Source organism: Montipora foliosa, chromosome 9, assembly GCF_036669935.1.
Source record: "Montipora foliosa isolate CH-2021 chromosome 9, ASM3666993v2, whole genome shotgun sequence".
NCBI lineage: Eukaryota > Metazoa > Cnidaria > Anthozoa > Scleractinia > Acroporidae > Montipora > Montipora foliosa.
Window position 1 is genome coordinate 49,114,642 of NC_090877.1, and position 21,382 is coordinate 49,136,023.

At 37.2% G+C, this 21,382-nt stretch overlaps 1 pseudogene; it reads right to left on the bottom strand.

The window, feature by feature from the left end:
* Nucleotides 1-17,393, bottom strand: part of LOC137970686 (protein fuzzy homolog) — a 23,399-nt pseudogene extending 6,006 nt beyond the window's left edge.
* Nucleotides 17,394-21,382: the final 3,989 nt, after the last annotated feature.

Sequence of the window (21,382 nt, forward strand, 5' to 3'; positions counted from 1 at the left end):
TCCAGATGGATGTACACTAGACAAGCATTTCCTTTCATCTGTATTCACCAACAAAAACCTGCAACATAATCAAAATTATAAAACAGTTAGCTCTAAAACAGCTAGCTCTAGATAATAAATTAGATGGAAGGATAATATAAATCATGATTATTAGTAATAATGTGAACAGGATGCTAGGCGTAGTAAGGAGAGACTGTTGGTTTCGTACAAAGAGCACCAAGAAGTCCTTACATGAAACCTTTTCCAGGCCTAAGCTTGAGTATGCATCTGTTGCCTGGGATCCACATTACAAATGCGATACTAATAGATTAGAGAAGGTGCAAAGAGCAGGAACCCGTTTTTGTACAAATGACTATAACTGGTCATCAAGCGTCACTTTAAAGCTTTAGTCCTCCTTCGCGGATTTGGACCCCCTATATTACAGCTTATTTATTTAACAGTTTATCGATACAGAGTTAGATTTTGGATCGGGGAAACTTGAGGAAAAGAGTCACATCAGTTAATTTGTTGTTTAAAAGCATCCGCGGGGGCATTTGGTAAATAAGTACAAGTATGTACATGTCACTTTCAACTCCTTTCTGACAGAAGCTTAATAACGCAGTTGGAATTCATAGACTTGTGTTATCTTTTTAATAACGAAAAAAAAGCTAAGTCAGACTTAAGCTTCAATTAAAGTTGTTAAAATCATGCGCCGTTGCTTTTTCTTCCATTTGATAGTTTAAATGGGCGGCGCGTCCACAAAAGAGGTGCCACTTTTTGAAGTAACACCTCTTGGTTGGAAGACGCGGCCTTACAAGTTTACTTGATTACAAGGCTTTAGAAGATTTTTCCTTTGTTATAACCAAACTTGTCAAGTCATGAATTCTCGTGTTAATTTTCAATAAGGAGAAAAAGCGAAGTTAGACTTAAGTTTCATTATTATCAATATACGCGGCCAAATAGAAAATCGGCCTCTTCAAAACACACGCTCAGCGGGCCGCAAAAGACTGACAGCGGGCGGCTAATGCATTATCAGCCCTACAGCTGATTGGTCCTTGCTTCAACTTTGTGTTATGCCTATTATTTATAGACGATTTTACGTATTTTTTCGGTAATTTTAAATAAGTTCACAGGACTGAGTTGATTCTTTAAGAGCTTGTTCAATCAACACTTACATGATGATTTGAAGTGACTTTGAATTCGTTATTCACTTAGCTTGTATTATTAAAACTCGCATTCTTGATATCATTTGGCCTTGTTTATTGATAATAATGATAATGACATGACTTTTTTCGGGAATATTGTTTATTTGCGCCCTTGTAGTGTCATTTACGGCCCTCGCGCTTCGCGCTCGGGCCGCAAATAACACCGGCTACGCGGGCGCAAATAAACAATATTCCCTTCGTAAAAGTTATTGTTTTAAGCACGTGCTGCGGCATTTCGCAAAGTAGATGCAAATTTTAACTCTTGCCTTTGAAAGAACTGTTTTTTAAACGTTCTTTTTCTTTCAATTGATATTTTAAATGGTCGGCGCTTTAAAAGAACCGTTTTTGATATTTCATTCTAACAGAATAACAAAATAACACTTCTTTTTAGGGTGGACCAAATCCCCCTTGTACTGGGAGTCCATATCTGCTGTGATAACGGGCCACATTGGTGGAAGGAAAGGGCTCTCACCACTGTGCCAGCCCTGCTCCGTTTATCAGAACTTTAAGATCTGATACCGTTAAAAACTTGAAAACTGAAACAGGGATGCAGCCCATTGTTATTTTACTTCTGTGGCAATGGCTATAATTATTAAATATATTTTATGGTTTGTTAGAGATCAGTGTAATCGAGCATGGCAAGTACTAATTTTCTAACCACACTGAAACAAACATAAAAATTTATAAACATATTTTGAGACTAATCTCAACTAAAACACTAACAGAGGGGATCTCATTGATGGATTGATCAATATGCCCTGTGCTTCATTATTATACTGCAAAAATTAAAGTAACTGTAGGGTAGATATAGTCTACCAGCCCCATGAGATTCATAATAATTATCTCAAATACCTCAACAGTTTGCACAAACTATGCATTAAACGTGTACACTCTTTTATGTCTAATTAACAAAATATTACAAAATAATTATATTCTTTCAGACAAAAACCAACAACCCAACCCACCCACCCAAATTACCGGTACAACAACATGATAACATCTTGAGATACATGTCATGAATAATGACCTGGTTGATTTTCTTGGAGAACAATGAACTTAAACCTAAACTCTCATGCACTTAACACAACGCTAGAGCATTTAAACATACCCTAGGATTCCACTATCAATAACCATATCTGCAGGAAGATTTCTTGGATGTGACCTACGGCTAGATTTAAGTGTGTCTGTAGCTAGCCTCCAGTACTGGTCTAAGAACTTTGAAAAGAAGACAAACCGTGATCATGCAGTGATAGTAATGACTAATGTACACACTTCTGGACACACTTGATCAACTACATGTACGTTTGTACATGTAAATTTATGCAAAAATTGCTGAATCAAACTCAGACCATGAACAAGGACAATCAGTTTAACACAGTTATTACATTCAACTAGAGCCACACCTTAGTCTCAGTATCCTGAAGGGATGGCTTGGGCCCACATATTACACACACCTCCACACCCTCAATAAGCTGAAAACAATAAAATCATAAATGCAAAAAAAGTATTGCATATAATTAATTAATTAATTAACTCTTTCACTCCTGTAAGGGCCACCGAGACTTATAGATTTACTCTGTCTAACACCAGACGATTTTACTCATCAATAGGGAACCCAACAGGAGTGAACGGGTTAATTTAATAACTATGATAATAAAGTTCTGTAATACAAGCAGTACTGCACAGCCTGTCCAAACAACAGTATACAATATCTGTGTAACTAGTAGATACATAATTATAAATAATTATGTAATGTAATTCAATAATGAATGTCTTGGACTCAATGAAACAATAGCAGATGTCAGATATGAATATGAAAACAATAGACCATATTCGCATTGTCAGTATTGGACTGGAACTAGCTTGCAGTAGAGGCTAATGCAGGCGAATATATTAAAAGGTATTTGCATTTGAAAAGAATTTCCTGCACTAGCCTCCATTGCAAGCTACATGTAGTTGCAGTCCAATATAGAGAATACGAATAATTATGGTCTATCAGGGTCCGCACAGATTTTTGGCTGCAAATTAAAGACTCTTTCCAGACTTTTTCCAAAATGCTAATTTCTTTTTCCAGACCCAAGTTTCGTATATATATATAGTTTGTTCCATGATGCACTGTGAACATACAGTAACCACGATGCGGTGCTGGCGTAAGAGATAATATGTGAGACTTCTAGGTCTGCGATTGAATGTTTTCGCCAAAGACGAAATTTTAAATAAGATTTGACTACCTGAAAACAAAAAATTCTCCAGACTTTATCTTTTATCATTTTTCCAGACTTTTGCCAGATCTGGAAAACTGGTTTCCAAATTTCCAGACTTTTTCAAGAATTCAAGACCCTGTACGAACTCTGTTTATTCATGGGCACATCACATTAAAAATTTTGTTCTCTTGCGGTTTATGAGATCTGGCAAACTACTGGGTAGACACATGAATATCTGTGCTAACTTGACAAATTATGTATATCACACCAAACTTGTTCATGTGAGCAAGGACACAAGCAAAATTACTTTTAGACCTCATTTGGTGATAAATTCCCTTAACCAACTGATATCCTCACAAATATAACAGGTGTGGTTTGAAGGGTTGTGCTTAGGTTGTAATGTGCCAAACGCTCAGCAGCAAACTTACTTGGAAGGTCAAAAGCCTGTGAGGAACCTGCAAACAGTCAGGTGATACATGAATTAAGATATAATTTCAATTGGCAATGTAGAGACATATTCCATTTTTTATTCGAGTCTATTCCAAAATGGACCTGTTTGGAATCAAGCTGCAGAGTAAAAAGGACCTGTACGAATCTAACTTCAGAGGTAAAGGGACCTGTTGGAATCATGCCTTCCAGGGAGGGGAGAGGGGGGGGGTGGGTGCGGATAAAAAATAGAATGTCCCAAGTTAAGGTAGATGCAGCTTTGCAGGCCTGTGAAAAAAACAAGTCAAGGCTCCTGATAGCACAAGTCATTATCATAATGCACCTTCGTAAAACTTCAGTGGTTTTGGAAAGGTACTTCCCAATGAGCAACTGACATAGATACAGGAGATGAAATCACAAAAACCCATTTCAAATTAAAGACAAGTAAAGAAGAAAACTCTGATAAGACAATTTGTCATTGGTGACATTGTCCATTAAATAAGGTCCTTCTCTTTGCAGTATAATTTGGATAAAAAAAAATTATAAAATAATGACTGTCTTAACTGTTTCAGTCCTGCATGAGAGTAGATTTATATGTACTCTGTATAATGCCAAACAAGTTCACTCGTCAATAGGGACCACTTCAGGAATGAATCGCGGTAACAACAGACAGCTTAAAAAGAGTATGACGACGACGGCTAAAAGAACCTTGTTTAAATCAAAAATATTATTCTCCTCAATGTAATAATTGCTTGATTATTTCAAGTCATTCGGTATCTCAACATTCCAGAAACAAACTTGGTATGAAAGGTGTGGATGTTGAAGAGAAAATTGAAAATTGATCATCAGATGCCTGCATCCTCCACATAACCTCAAATTTGATCATACTACATGTAATCATGTCGTTGTCAGGACAAGAACCAAAACAAAATTTATCAAAATGTGAAAGGCATGTGCGGGGAGTGCCAAACTAAAATATAATGGTTTTTGCTCATTAAACCTATTGTTTTGTAGCGTTCTTGTCACAGTCATTCTTGTAGTCGTCCACTAAAATACTTAATCCCTTTAACTCATGTAGTTCCCGGTGTTGTGGTCTGTCTTCTATGGTGTACAAAATGTATCATGGTTGGGAGGGTAATTATGCTCCGAGGTATTAGCTACACCAAGCTACTCGAAAAATCCGAGGGTAAATGATATGATAATGATAAAGATAAAAGACTTCCAGATTTTACTCTGTCCAACATTAGACAATTTTTATTCACCAATGGGGCTGCTTTAGAGATGAATGGCTGAAGAAAAAATTTTAACCTTGGGACTGCCATAAGGAAGGTACACAGGTATATCTCGAGAAGAACATGGTGGCAATGCTCTAACAAGAAATGACAGCAGCACTGTTCCAAGCCTGTTAATTCCCACCTACATGTAAAAATACAAAAAAAAAAAACCTGGCAATCAATCATGGGGGAATATGGGGTAACTTTTGCTTTTTTAGCATGAATGTAGAAAGTTCCTGTCATTCAAAATTTTGGATCCATGCCTTGTAATTTCAAAGTAAAATTTAGAATTAGTGTACTTAACAGTGCTAAGCTACCAATGTTATTGTCATTTTATGCAAGTTGGCGACAACACTATGTAAGTTTACAACCTAAATTCACGAAGAAGGAAAAAGAGTTTAGCATCTTTCATTCTGTTGTCCCTAGTTTTTACTGATGTCTCAAGCAACTGCAGGAAATATGTCTTTACTTGCCATCTAACGAATTAATAATAAAACAGCATAAATTGCACATTAGGACTCAACAGTACATTGCATGTACATGTAAATCATGTAGTAAAATCACATAGTTATTACTTTTAATTATTCTCACAACCCCTAAGTGAATACCTTAATCTGTGCTACAGGTATGATAAATTATCTACAAGTAGGTATCTGGACAGAATGTGTACAAAAATGTTTTGAGGTATCAAAGGTGCAGAGAGCCAAACTTTGCAAACAATTTGTGGTCTTGGGAATATGCACTTTCATGAAGCCCCTTTGAGACCTAGTGGCATATAGTAATTATACATGTAATTAAATTTTCTAGAAAACATACATTCTTAGTTTACATTAGAATGCCTACATGTAATAAGTGGAACAAAGAGGGCCACTTCTTTAGAATTTATTACCAACGTTCTGTTGCCACAGCCACTTTTCCCATCACAAGCAAACATCCAAACTCACTGTTAACCGCTGTTGCAAAGTCATCCAGAAACTCCTGAAAACAAACAAAAGTGATGAATTAAATTATATGTAATACTGTTGTGTTGTCCCTAACTAATTGAAGGGACAGGTAAAGTTTAAAAAGGTTATTAAAAATAATGGTCCCATATTACATGCATATTTGTTTGCTAACCCTAATTACCTGCAGATACCATACGGCCCCACGCACGCTTTCATAATTGTAAAGCCATTGAGAAAGGTACGATAGATGTGCATTAGTGATAGCGGGGCCATAAAAAGCCATCTGGCCCTTTTCAGGATTCTGTTACTTCTCTTAAACCAGCTTTTTTTAAATTGACAACCATGCCCCAATTGTTCGGAGGCCCCATAATTTTATCCAGTGGATGTACGGTATGTAGAAGTCATGCCTATCCAACATGTTTCAATTTGTGAAAAGATACAAGTATCAGTATTAAATCAACCACAAATATGCACAATCTGTATTAGGCACATTATTATAAGTAAAGGTGGCATGTACGAACACCTTGCTGGACAATATTAACTACATGTACTTAATAACTGAGAATGAGGTTGTTACAGCAAAATCTCAACTGAGGCCTTGCTGTATTCAGCTAGGCCAAGGTTTGAGATTTTGCTTTAACGACCGAACGGTCAAGATAATTTAAAAGTTGTTTATTATATGGTTAACAGTATGGTTCTAAAGAAGAAACAACTAATTTGCATAATGCATAGGTAAATATCAGCCCATGGCAATTATGTGAGAATAATTGCCTTATGCTTAGCTGCTCTCAGCCAATCACAGTGTGCGTTATAACGGCCAGGAACACTTAGTCTAGCCATATAATAACACCTTTTAACGTAAAGTACTGCTGCATTTTATACTCTGGGTTGTGACTTTAATATCCACTGGATAAAATTATCCAGCCTTTGAAAAACTGGGCCCAAATGGAAAAGACACGTTAGGAATTATCCTGTAATATCTCGCCCAGTCTCTCCATTAAACACCTTTGTGCAGACTCATAAAGCCAGACCATTTAACAGTTCCAAAAATGGTGGACAAGTATTGGTAAGAATATCTATTAGACCTTATAGAATAAAATGTCACAAAATTAAATGATGTCAAAATGCAGGAAGTGCCACTTGAGAGAAACTAAATTACAAAATTTCCTGGAGGAGATACCCCCAGACCCCCTACAAGCTCATGCCTTACATGTAGGTGCTTGTGTGAGAGCCTTCAGCGCTAAAAAATGCACCCTTTTTTTCCTTCAATAGGGGTTGGAATGACTGGATTCAGTCACGATCTCTGAAAAAAGTACCAGGTAACCTTCTACATGTACATGTACAAATGTACAACAACACAGGGAAAAAGGGTGATAATAATACTGCACCTGTAAGAGGGACACATCGGGACAAAGAATAACATCCAAAGCTTGAGTTATGTTCCCTGTTAAATCTGTGCCTTCCAAAAGGCTGTCAATAAGACTGTAACAACACTGAAACACGAATAAATTCCAATTGCATTTGGATAATGTCACCATTACATTGAATAATTAAAATGAATAAAAATTAATTTTAAACCTCGGTTAAAGCATTTCTAATGCTCTGATTGGTTCATTCAATCTCGGCTTTCAGCTCAGACATATACAATGTACCTTACTTTGACGTTGGTAAAATGATGGCACTAAGTGTTGCTAAGCTAAAATTATTTTCGCCAGAAGGTGAAATTTCTCTCTGAATAATTAAGCAAAAAAGAAAACCTTTTTTGTGGGAAGTTTGGATCAATTCTGACGTTTCGAAGTACAAAAAAAGGTAAGAAATGTTTTTGTGATGAGCCTACGTCTGTCTGACCACCAGGTATTACACAACATCGCATCTTCATCAAGTTTTTCGATTTCCCTCAGATGTTCTTGATTTTTTCACTATAAATATTATATTATAATTGTACTTCCAAACTTTTAGAGTTTAAGGAATTTAATTAAACAATTATTCCATTTGTGTTTGTTAGATATGAGACTGGTTATAGCCAACTTGGCTCTACGCACCTCGTTGGCTATTTACCATCTCATATCCAACCCGCGCTTATGGAAATTGTTAATAATATTAATATTGCTGTGCTGCATTGAGGTATATTAACTGATTTGAAAACCGGGTCACAGTTAATTTTTATTGAAAGTAAGCTGACTTTCTCAAAGAATAACTGTTTTTACAAAACATTAACACTGTCACAGTGACAAAATAAATGTTACATAAGTAATTTTAAACAACACTGACTTTACACTGTATGTGATCATAGTGTAGTGAGTGAGCGAGTGAGTGAGTGAGTGAGTGAAGTCATGCAAAGGTCTGTTTTGGTGAGTGACATTTTGACAACCGAAGCAGAAGTCAGCTTCAGCTTCTTCATCAGAGGCCATTTTCACTGGTCTCTTCATCAAACTTAAAAACTCACTTATTTGATTTGGTTTCCCTTTAAGTTGTTTTTGTTTGCTTTCTGATTTTTTTTTTCTTTCCCTGTACAACAAATAAAGCAAGAGTATAAGTTAAGCATTAACTCCAAAATGAACACTGTCTTTACCCGCAGGTCCCTCTTGAGGAGCTCCACATTCCTGATATTTGTAAGCTCATTGATTCCCAGAAACAGTACCTAGAAGAACAAAAAAATGTTCTGTTGGTATTTGTGTGTTTGTGTGAGCGCTTTGCAAATTCCACTCGCAGCTCAGCTGCCACATATTGTACATTTAGCTTCATGTGACTGTGTGAATTAAAGGGAGCCAGAATGTGTAAGCCCCTCATGCTATTTGTACAGTCACCTTCCTATCATGGAAATCACTCAAGACCCCAAAAAATGTGTTTTTCCAGCAATTCTTACTAAAGATCTTTTTGTTTTCCTCAAAAAAAGAGAACTTTGAAAAAACAGGCAATGATTGTACGGTAATTAATTAATATAAGGTGACTTCAGGTGGAATCTTTGCTGTGACATACATGAGGTATCATTACAACTGCAAAAAAAACTTTGAAATATGGATACAGAAAAAAGTACCTGGCACAAACAGTTGAAATAGGTGACTTTGCGTCGGGCGCCAGCTAAATGTGAAACTCTGGTAACTGGGCAGCACCCGACCAGGAGGATGATTCACTGTAAAAATCCACCTGCGTCACTGAGTGCGAGGAGCTCAACAACAGAAAGAAAACAAGAAAGCCTCAAACTTGCTGGAACATGGGGACCATGACAACAGGCCTAGATGTGGACCTCGACCAAATCGGTGGTCATTGACACTCACAGAGTATTGAAATAGCTGTGCTCCAGGACCAAAGTCTTGCAGGGAAAGGTATGATCATGGAAAGATCCTATGTCTTGTTCTGGCAAGGGAAAGCAGATAAAGGATGGAGTGGGCGCTGCAGTGAAAAAAAAAAACACTGCTACTAATGATTCAAGAGACCCCAACCAATGGCTCAGAAAGGATCCTCTGACCCTCAGGCTGTGTACCAACACAGACCCTGTGAACCTTCTCTCAGTCTATGCCTCAACCCTCAATGCTAGGGGACAACTGCAAGGACAAGTTCTACTCTACTTGGAGCAAGCAGTCAGTAGTGCCTCAGTCAAAGAGCCAATCCTCCTTGGCTTGGTGACTTCAATGCCAGAGTAAGGGCAGACTAAGACAGCTGGCCAAATTGCATCAGGCTCTTTAAGTATTAGACATCTTAACAAGAATGGTCAGTGGCTTCTCAAAACTGTCGCCAATATGACCTCTGCATCTAAAACACTTTCTTGGAAAGGCAGGCCCTTGCACAAGTCTGTTGGATGCACTCAAGGTCAAGGAAGTGGTAACTTTACCTGATGGTCATAAAGTCCAGACTGTCATGCATATGCAACACTTGCAGATAACCACAGCAAAATTGCAACTCAGACTCTTGTGGTCTGCAAAAACCAAGATCAAGCCCTGAAGTGACACTACCACAAAAGACCAAAAGGCCAGCCAAGATCAACCCCTAATGACCACAGACCCCATAAGACAGAGAAGCTTTGCTTGATACATCAACCCTTCTGCAGCACCCATCAGTGAAGTAGAAACACTGGCAAAACTCTAGAAGAAACTGAGCTCCACCCTCAACAAAGCAGCCATTTTCGACTCCTAGCTGCATCCTGGAGGTCATCAAACACTGAGTTTTTCCTTCGATTCATCCTCACCGCTACCTGTTCCACATGCAAAGTCCCACATGATATAATTTTATTAAAGGGACATCAAGCTGATCACTCTATCTAAGAACAACGGAGAAAAGGGCATTTCAAACAACTATCGGAGTATCTTCCTCCTGAGCATTGTGGGCAAAGTCAAAGCCTGAGTAATCCTCCGACTCTAACCTCGTTCCCAGGGTCTCTCTTCTCTGCCTCCATTGTCGTTGAGAGAAGACCCTGGTTCACGCTGGTCACGTGTCTCCCAGAATCTGGGAGGTTGGCGAAATGTGTGTTAGGGATGGGTGGCAATGTAGGCTTTGTTGACATTGCAAAGAAGTGAATCAGCATGCAATTGATTTTGTGGCCAGATAACCATTGACAAAACGTTTGACAGCAGTATTTTATGTACTACACATATGGAACCCGATGTGAAAGAAAAAAAGTTGTGGTCAAATCGATCAGACGCCACAGAAAATATCCTCACGTTATGCAAGTTTTCATCTGTGTGAAGGTCCGGATCAACGAAAGAATGCTAATAGTTTGCGACAATTTTAAAGGAAAGAAGATTTTGTCGTGCAAGAAAACAAACGAAACGGTTATCCATGGAAAACAAACATGTTCAGCGATCAGCCGGTGTGTTGTTATTTAAGTTCTCGAGTCACATATCGACCTCAAATCCATCAAATCAAACTGTTTTAGCATGTGCAGGTATTTCATTTTGTTATTTGATTTTCGTTTTTCTTTCGAAAGTTAAACAACGTGATTGCTAAGGTCGCAATCTTGTACAGCGAGTTGACAGTTTGACTTATGATATTTATATTTCAACAACTTCGTGTAAATTGTCGATGTCGTTAAGATTTTTTTACCACTGCACCGCGCTTTAATAGCGTGTATATTTTTAGTCGCAGTAAAATAAAAGAGACATTTTTATCAAGCAAACGTAGTGTTTGGTGTATTCTTTTATGTTACTGTTTGTTCTGAAGAAGCAACTTTGGCTACTAACGAAATTAATTTTCTTTAAAGCGAACGTCAATCGCCGCTCGACATTGAAGTCGTCTTGTCGATCACAAAAGCTCTTGCTTTTAGTTTGACCGCTTTTGTGGGAATTCATCTCCTGTGGGAATAGAACATCAGCTCTTTTGACCTTTTTATTTAGAAATGCCTTGTTAAACGAATATTTTTCGCCCAGGTGCGGTTGCGGGATCAAAATATAACGAAAACACTACCCTAGTGGAAAAAATGTTGTCGACGAGTGCCACGTGACCAGCGTGAACCAGGGTCTTCTCTCAACGACAATGGAGGCAGAGAAGAGAGACCCTGGGAACGAGGTTGCTCCGACTCCAGCAGCTAGCTGAACATGTGTTACAACCAAATCACAAATTCGCTTCAGGCTGGGTTCTGCTCTACAAGTGACATGATTGACAGAACCTTTCGCGGTTAAAGGGAACCTCCACTTCAACAAAAAAATAACTTTTAATCACCGCAAATAACTGTTTATAGTCAGGTCAATCTAAATATTTTCAAAGAAAGCGTTGTATCCGAAAGAAATAAGTTTTAGAATCGCCTAGTTTTGTTTTCAAATTTTTTCGGGTGCCACTTTTTAATAATTGTGACATGTTAAGGTTGCCCTACTGTTACTGTATTAGACAAAGTTTCTTGTGTCAGAACAATAGGGCAACTGTAACATCACAATTTTTCAAGATGGTGGCGCCGTGAAATTTGAAAGTGAAAATAAGCGATTTTGAAATTCATTTCCTGATAATTATATAAACACCTTTTAAAAAAACAAATTTGTTTGTAACCATAATTTCCTTTCCAATCAGTTTAAATTTATTCTGTAGTAAGAGTGAAGGTTCCCTTTCACAGCAGCATCAAAAAAAGTGTTCTCTTCACCCCAACTCTCTTTTTCTCCCTCCTACTTTAGCATGCCTTGAGAAAATGAACAAGAGATCCACATCCACAGACAGCTCAAGTAGAGAAGAGAGTGACTCACAATGCTGCTTCGGTAAGTTAAAAGTGGCAGGACCCTGGAGCAGAGAGGTGTCAGGTAAAAAAAAAGAGAGATAGCAGAGGGGAGGAAGAAGGAGCAGCAAAAAAGAGGAGAACCGGCTCATTACCACTACCACCACCTACCTCTGCCCTAAGTACAAGTACATGTAGCTTGTGCAGCATAGACTGCCACTCCTAGAATAGGGCTGCACAGGTGCTTGAAAAATTGCAACCAACCATGATTTCCAGTGTCTGCCAGACAGTACGAGGCATTCCATTATTTACTATTCATATCTTCTCTAATAATTCCTTCTCACAATCTCCTTATTTCTAACTTACCATGGAATTAAAAACAAAATCCAATAGTCTGTTAAGATGCAAGTCACTTGCACAGTCATCAGAAGTCACCATGATTAAGGTGATCCTACATGTATAAGGAATACCAATAATTATTGCTGCAGCAACAATATAATACAGTCTGGTAACAGGTTTACAGACTTCCGTTCAGTTCAGTTCAGTTTATTTAGCCACAATACATTACCAAGTTTAGTATAAAAAAGAAATTATCACATGGCAAGGGTGCCAAGAAGAAACCATGTGGCTTATAAGACCTGGCCCTTGTTACATAAAAGAATACAAATCAGAAAGAGCTTACATGGATTGATGGACTAAAGAGACTGGCTTATTACCATATTACACACAAAACAATAATTTTCCTTATTTTACACTAGTAACAAGAACTGTGAAGAAGGGGAGGACATCAGAATCTGATTAATAACATGACAAGAGATACGTTTTAATCTTAGACTGAAAAGAATAATTATAATGAGTGAGCATTTTGAATGTCAGAGCATAACTTATTGACTTAATGACGTCAAGGGAATAATCAAGGTATTGAGCTAAACAGTGTGTGACAAATGGTTGATAGCATCAGTAGCATAATTTGGCAGAAATTGAATGTTGCCTACAATTACAACTTGTTCCCAGTTCAAGGCCAATTATATTCAGCCAAAATGTACATGAATACATCTTCTCCTAATGCTCCACCAAATTTTAGTCCTGCCAGCATCAAAAGCCCAAAAGAAGATTGCACTAGTGAATCTTAGTCCTGAAAAGATAGGCAAGAAATGCCAGATGTTTCCTCTTTTTCTGTCTCATAATACATGTAAATATAATCTGATACATATTAATTAAATTACAGCTTTCATAATATAATGAACAAAATACATGGAGTCCCTGACAGCAAGGGAGATTTTGTCCATAATTTTTCTTAAGTAATAACAAAATGCTATTTTGATACTCAGGAATCTGTGGGGTTTCTAATAAGCAATTTTATATGTGAGACACCTGAGTGACAGAATGACTGCAAATTGCCTACTGAAAATGGTGATTAAATTTATATCACTTTGAGACCAGAATATTACCCTGGTATATACTGTAATTTATATTGGAAAATAGTGGAATAAAATCTTAGCTTGAAACAGAATTTATATTAGTTATGAAAAGGCTTGGTGGCAAGTACAATAGATGTATTCCTGGACAAGGGATTCTAAGTGGGTTCTTCAATTGTTGAATGATAAGATTCCGTTCTCCCACATTATGTGCAGCACCTCCTTGATTTTAAGTTCTCAAGACACGTTCTCACCACTCGTTGAATTTGTTCCTGGTACAATTAAGTCCGGGTTCAGCTTCTCAGCTGTACTTGTAAATAGCCAACTGGTTTGCCTCTGGCCAGTTGGAATTTCTTAACAGTTGTTGTTGTTGTGTTGTGTTTTGTTTGTGTTCTGTTGTGATTGTGTTTCATTGGCCCTGAAAAGACCCCAATGGGGTGGTCAATTAAGTATGTATGTATCTATTGAAATCTGGAGGTGGTCTGCCACAGAATCTAGAATGAAGAAACATTCCGAAGAACAGGATGCTCTAAAAGGTTGAGATGACGCTAGTACCAAACTCAGTTCAGCAATCCTGCTTTTCCAGGCTACTTAACCCATGGATTGAGTCCTGGGGATTCCCCATTCACGAGTAAAATTGTCTGGCATTAGACAGAGTTTAGGCTGGTTTAGGGGTAAAAGGGTTCAAAAACCCTCACCAAAAATTTGGTCACTTTAACATTTAACCAGCGAGGCTGAAATGAAAGAAAATGTGTGACATGTACCATTACCTTCATTAAAAACCTTCCAAACAACTTTAGCATCATCAGTGATTGTGTTAAGCAGAGATACGTCTTGATTGCTTGCAAACATACAAACACCATTGAGTGAGCCAATCACAGGGAAAGGCAACTGTTAAATTAAAGAAAACAATACAGCAATCAATCTCAAGTTGATTTTACTCAATATTAGGGCTATTCTGAAATGGTCCCTCCGATCATGCAAAAGTATTGTTCCCTCAGCTGTTACTAATTTATACCATTAAAAGTGTTGCCAGTCTTTCACACTGTCTTTGTTCCAAGTAAAGAGGGTTCATACTCTTTTTTTTCCAGCACACCTCTAAGGGTGGTGGCTTCTTGAAAACAATGATTGAATATTTTTCCTCAAAGCAGTGGAAAAAACTTCAATGCTTTGAAGTTAAGGCAACAAAAATATCACACCTTTGGATTTTACCATAAAAACTCATGTATGTATAAGCTGCATCTTTTGCCAAAATATTGGGCTCAAAATCATGGGTGCAACTTATATTATGAGACCATTGCTTTCAGAGGGAGTAAACTGGCTGGTACGGGGTCACAAAATTAATAGGACTAAAAGCCTTCAGTAAATAAAGATTAAACATATTCTTCAACCGATCACTTCAACATTGATCTCTCCACCACATGCAAGAAAATACCACGCTATTCAGGAGAACTCATGAGGCAAATGACCAACTGTTTTGTTGCCCTAACATTACTTGCATGGCGTGTTTGTCCATGGGGGTCCACTTGTGCAAAAGCCGATTAACTTAATCCAGGATTAGCGTAAACTTTGGTTTCCTTTTTCAACTTTTGGGTAAAATATTCTTTTGCTTCTTTTTGTTTTTCAAGATTGACTTCCTCTAATGTAAAATTATGTAGAGATCAGTGCAGTAGAGAAATAAACTTCTTGGTTAAATTATTTTTAATCTGGGATAGCGTTATACAGCTTTTGGAACAACCAGGCCGGGTCCTCAACTCTTGTTAAGCAACATTTCCATAAATATGACATACATGCACAGCTGATGCTCAGTCCATATTGTTCATACCCGGCGTTGTCAATCAATGGTTTCCGATAATCGATAAAATCAATAATAATCAATAATAATCAATAACAATTAATCGACTGGTATTGGAAATCGATAAAAATCGTAGACTTAAAGTTGTGTGAGTTTCGATTTCTATTGATTTTCATCGATTGTTATTGATTATTATTGATTTTGTTGATTATGAAATTTGTCATTTCTTAAATAAAACGCACCATATGAATGAACAAACCATTCAGTTATCTTTATTTGTTGTGTTTTATGTTAAATTTGTAGCATTTTTACCCCTTATTACTATTAAAAGCTCACTTAAATTACTAGACTCTGATCGTCTCGAAACAAGTTTTTAAACTTACACAGTAATCTCTTTGTGTAAGGGCCAAAGAGGACCAACAAGCTCGATTTGAAGATGGCCGAGCTGCCCCGATCATTCGTAACTCTGAACGCATTCCTACGTTCCTCTCTTTTTGAATGCGTAGAATATTTCTCCGACATTCACTTCAAAAGGGCATTCGTGGTAGCCCTTGACTACACAGCGCACTGACAATTCAACTTGCTTCGCCATCTCTGGAACAAGCAAACTCCGTAACAAGTGTGTTCTGGGAATCCCAGTTGAAGTGCAAGGATAAAAGTGCGCAATCGAATTACCCAATTACCCTGGACGTGTAAATATGCCCGGGACCAATAAAGAATGCCCACGCTAACACGCGCCAGAAAGTTGCATAATGAATTATTAATCAATGATTTTCTATAGAAATCAATGGTAATCAATAGCAATTAAGACTCCGAGTGTGAGTATCGATTTTTATCGATTGGTTGCACCAATCAATAGCAATCAATGGATTGTTATTGATTATTATTGATTGTATTGATTGCAATCAATCGATCGGAAACCATTGATTGACAACGCCGGGTTCATAGTGAACAACGTGACTTGGTCCCCAGGGTGCATTTAGTTTAGGGTACGCCGAAGATCTTCGGCGTGGGTTTTAAAATTTTGCGGCGTACCGGCGTGCGATCAACAAAATGTCGGCGTACTGAAGCGAGTGATAAAGGCAATATTTGGCGTAGTGTGCTACCAATGGCGTAGACTTGTGGCCTATTCGGCGTACATTTTAAAAGCCCTCGGCGTACCTTCGGCGTGGGGTCTATGCGGAATGCACCCTGGCTTGGTCCAGACTTGCAAATTAATATTAGAATCAGAAGCTAAATATTGGGAAAATGACAACAGGCACTATTGTTATCCAAGCGGCCTTGGGTTCTGTAGCTTAATTAGCCCAAAATACCCCTGCCGCTAGCATTTTACCTGTGGCAGATTTCCCTTGGTGCGAGTAAACAGTGGAATTCCACCATCAGTAGTCAAACATACCAAATAGGCCGCCATATTAGACTCCCGCCAAGCGCATGCGTCTAGACTCCGAAAGAACGATGTCAACTACAAAAACAAACACTTGAGATGGTTGGAGAAGATTCTGAAAACATCTGAAAATTGTAAGGAACGGTATGTCTGAATCTGCCAAATGGCAGCAAGATTGGCGTACAAGGTGTTGTCCGGAGGAGTGATGACTGTCAGCACCTTCTGCAACATTTACGTTGTGGTCGAGCACGTTGCAGAGTTTACTGTGGTGCGTATAAATAAGCTACCGTAGCTCAAAGCAAAGTTAGATCTCGATGTAAATAGAGATAGTCTCAATCCTATCACCGATTATGTTCAAAAGAGCAAATTGCGCCCCAGAATTTTTTGGACGAAAATCGCAGACACTTGGAATTAGATAAACTTCCGATGTCCTAATGTACATGTTCATGTACAAAAAATAGACATTTCAAACTTACAGTGTCCATTATAAAGTGACAAATTCCACGCTGGCCAGCGACAAATGATTACAAAGAGAAACTCCTGTGATCTGCAGACATCTATTTACTCGTCACGGCGACTGACTGCTTAAATCAAGGGATAAATTATGCCGCTCCCTTATTTCGGATGATCGACATCTCTTTCACACAAAGAACGGATAATGATCTCTGACCCCATTGTTTTTTACGTTTTTGTCAGGTTTTGATCATGTTTTTTTTTTTTTTTTATCGAGTCACTGTCGAGATAATCGAGTCACTGGGTATTAAATACAGATCGTTAAACGCTGGGACAAACCAACAAATTCGCTAATTTCGCAAATCCCACAATACAGTTCATTTTGGGGGGTTATTTGCATTAAAACGATGGATAACCAGTTTCACTGAAGCATGATACAGCCCCAAGAGTAAATAACCTTGTATTATTATTCATTCAAAATATTTCCCCGTTTCTGATTGGTTAAAACCACGCGCATAAGTCACCATAACCAGCTGCTGTTCACCAAATTTGGAAAGAAACTTCGTCATATTGAATCAATGATGTCAAAAGTGCAGCCCACTGCAGATTATTGAACCGATTATGTCAAAATGACGTCAAAAGTGCAGCCCTCTGCAAATTATTGAACTGTTGACCTAAAAAAGCTGGGGACGAGATTGTGTATTTTTGTTGAGCAGAAAAATGGCTGCCAGTAGGTTTAGAAGTTTGAGCGAAGAAAATATTTTGAATGAATAATAAAGCAATTATTGAATTCGGCTTCGTAGAATATGAAGAATTCTGCATATCTCGGAGGATGTTAATTCACCTCTGCCTTCTGCCTTGGTGGATAACACCCTCCTCGACCTGCAGAATTCTTCATATCCTACTCAGCCTCATTCAATAATAATATTATTGCTAATTGTTCTTACATAAAGAACCTCAAAGAGTAAATTGCATTATGGGATATTTTAGTAACAATGATAATAAGGTCATTTTTAAGGACAGTACCTACTATTGTTATTGTGCATAGGTATACGTTGTGCACATCTTCGGATACTCGGGTTCCGCATCAGTGATGCGTACTAATATTAATGCAGGGATATTTTTGCATGTTTTAAACTATGCAGGGAAAGTAGATCTTTGTACGTACTCTTGGTATCCAAAAAGAAAATTGGGGGTACTATGTATTCTTTAGAGATAAGTAAGCGTATCTCTTTGAGAATGAAGGCCATACATTGCTTAGCATTTTAGAGCTTTTTACAAATGTTGTTCATGAATTATCTTTGAAAAATGCGTGGTTACTCCCAATTTTCTTGTTGGATTTCAATAACGTTAACACTTGTTTAAGCCTCTACCTTTCCTGCATAAATGGACGGGGGCTGTTTTTTTTCTTTGCCCAGTACAGCTATATGGCCATCTATGGTTCCACATTTAATGCAAAAAGGATGGAGATGGATCATTACAGAGCATTAAAGTGCTAAGTTCAAGACAATAAAAAAGTAAGTCGCTAGCTGCATGACAATATTGATCAATGATAATAATAAATTGCTACTGGGAAAATATTTGGTGACCATTATCCATCAACCAACGATGGAAAAATTAAAAAAACATTACAATGTGTATTTAATTTTTTATAGATATGCCTATCCTGTTCGCATTGGCAGTTTTTGTATTTTGCGATCACCATTGAACTCCATTCCTCTCATCTCACATTGAGAGGGTTAAATAAGCTATCTGCTGGCACCTAGCTAGCAACATGAAATTTTGTCTTCTGGTGTTCACTGCATGAAATCCAGGTTATTTGGAAGTTTGTAATTGAGGTGCTTGAAATTTGTCTTTTAATATAATACATGTAGCAGGGTCATTTGATCTGCAGGAATAAGAATACTTGAAACTTTTCTGAAATCCATTTGAAGCATTGTAGATGCCAGAGGGCACTATCGTACATGAAGTATAATTATTCAGTTGGACACTTGTTATACAGTATGTTTGCATTTATTAGTCTTTCAAAGTTACCAAAATGAGACTTTTGGTAAACTAAATTAGTTAATACTATAATAGATAGAAATTAAAAAAATTAAAAAAACTTCGTGTCTGAGACATTTCAGGATAGCTACAGGCAGTCATTAATTTTATTTGAATTCAACTTATTAATACCGGTATTTTACAGTGTGTGTACATTTGAAATTGCATTAAAAAAATGCAAAATATTAAAAGAAGTTTTTGAAGCAACATATAATTGAATTTTGTTTTGTAGCCATGGCATATTTCGTTCTCACCTCACTTATTACTAAGTCTTGTCAAGGTTTTTTTTTTTTAATTTCACGAGGAGATGTTGTCATAGTTGTTCTCAGGAGCGACCCCAAGTGCTCTTCGTTGTTGTTCTGTTAAAAAACGGATTGTGCTGCAATGGTTTTGTAACTCTTAATTTGGCTTGTGTACCGCTTTTCATACCATTAAGTATCTTTGCATATTATATCATAAATTCGATTTTTTTAAATCTCAAATAGATAGTACATGAAGCTGTGATTGGCCACATTATAAATTACCACCCAGCTCAAGCGATAGATTATACAGTATCTCACTGACCTTATTCTTTAGTTGTACTGTGGTTAGCTCATCATTTTTTCCAGTCAGTATTTTAGTACCTGGGTGTCATTAAATTCCAACAAGCTCTGGCAAAAAAGCTGATGGTACCATCTGAAAAATCAGTTATGCACATGTAGGACTGACACACCTCATTTGAATACCGAAAGAGATTGTAGTCTCTGCTTAAATACCTTACATGTGGAAAGGAATGATCTCCAGAGACTTGTGTATTGGGAATCACAACTAGGATACTGCCTGCAGCAATACATGTTGGCCAGGAGTAACCATAGGCTATATAAATGGGTTTTGATTTTGTGCTACAGCTGTAACTGTACCATGTAATTCCCCTAAAAGGTAATCACGAATACAACAGAAATACGTTATTATGGCTTCAAGTTGTATAATCTTGCCACGCTTACGTAGTTTTAACTGGGGAGACTGTAAGTTGATTAAAATCAAATCACACAATTAAAAGGAGGCATCGTTCGGTTTAATTATTGATAACCTATTAAATTTTTTTTTCTGGTTTATAGACGGTTACTCATGTAAGATAATTTTTGAAAAAGTGATGATGGTGTTAAGGATAGCTTTCAAATATCTTTATTATAACTAAATTAAATAATATAGAATGTGGATCATATTCTTTTGTTGTTTAGAGTGGAGGACAGAGTCTACCAACTGACAAAGAGGAAAGAATTCAAAGTAAGCCATAAATTGATGACCTCACTTACAGTCTATAATTTATAGCATAATAAATCCAACAGTGCGTTTTAATTTCAGTTGACTTATAGGAACTTTAAACACACATTTGTAAGGGCTAAAAGTCAGGCTTTGAAATTCATTTCCCTCTTTTTTAGTTAACGATTAAAATTGAGTTCTACTAAAACACAAAGTCATAAACAAAAAATTAATGTCCCTTTTTGCAGGACAATAATTTTATCATCTATTTCCCCTGAAACTAGTATTGGCAAAAAAGGTATCCTCACTGACGACAGTGATAGAGTTAATTATTAAAAAAGAACTGATTGCCATGTCTAGCCTTTATTAATTGTTTTGCCCATACAAAGAACATTTGCCTATAAATTGAATTGATTTATGATTTACTGCACACACTTATGTAGTCAATTATTAAATGGCACTTGCGTCATCCAAGTTTGCATTGGTATTGTGATTACTCTGCAATAATAATAATAATAATTTATTATTATTATTATTATTATATTATGTGTTATTATTATTATATTGTTGTATTACTATTTTCTTCCAAGTACAATTGACCCTGGTTTTTCATGTCAGTTTTTTTAATGTAATGGTTCTCTTTCTTTATTGATTAATCAGTTAATTATTATTAATCTAGCCATCTAATATGACAGTGTATCTGTCTACTATGTTCAATCCAAAGTTCCCAACAGGACATGTCTGGATACTAGGAGATAATCCAACACTGGTAAGAGATTCAAGCCACTTTGGAGCAGTTCATACGGACTCATCCAGAGGGACGAGCTTGCTTTCAAGGTTTACAGTGTGTTTTCTTGCTAGCAGTTAATTAAAGTGCCC